Source organism: Myotis davidii, unplaced genomic scaffold (assembly GCF_000327345.1).
Source record: "Myotis davidii unplaced genomic scaffold, ASM32734v1 scaffold1, whole genome shotgun sequence".
Taxonomy (NCBI): domain Eukaryota; kingdom Metazoa; phylum Chordata; class Mammalia; order Chiroptera; family Vespertilionidae; genus Myotis; species Myotis davidii.
The window spans coordinates 8,665,210-8,665,740 of record NW_006294681.1 but is presented as its reverse complement, the minus strand read 5'-3'; positions in this window follow the sequence as shown (position 1 = coordinate 8,665,740).

Genomic DNA, 531 nt, shown 5'->3' with positions numbered 1-531 from the left:
CATAGCTGGCCCCAGACCCAGGGACAAATATTCTTCCAGCTTCTCACACATTATATGCTCGGTACCTCTCGCCTACCCTTCACCCCCAGCCCCTAATGTCACACCACGTGCTTCCTGGACTTTCTTCCCAAGATTTATGCTAGGAAGCCCCCGTTTAAGAACTCAGGTGCAGTGGGTTGTATCTCAGAAGTTCCTTTCCGACTTGCTTATTTAGAGCTCAAGATGCATTTTCCAGGGGAACAATATTATAATTGTTGGTTACCTTCCCAGGTCAACTCGGAAATGCCAACATAACCCATGTCATAGCTCAACCTCCCAGAGTCCTCCTGGTCCTTCAGCCTCTCAGATCTATCCCCACACTGAGCAGATCTGCTGGGCCTCTCCAGGGATTTCACGTTCTCCTTTACCTCCCCTTCTCACCTCCCTCTCCCCTCTCTCCATAAACAAACTCAAAAAGCTACAAATTCCTAAAGGTAAACCCAATCCAGCAAGGTGTCAGGAGGAAAGAAATATTGAACACATTTCCACTGA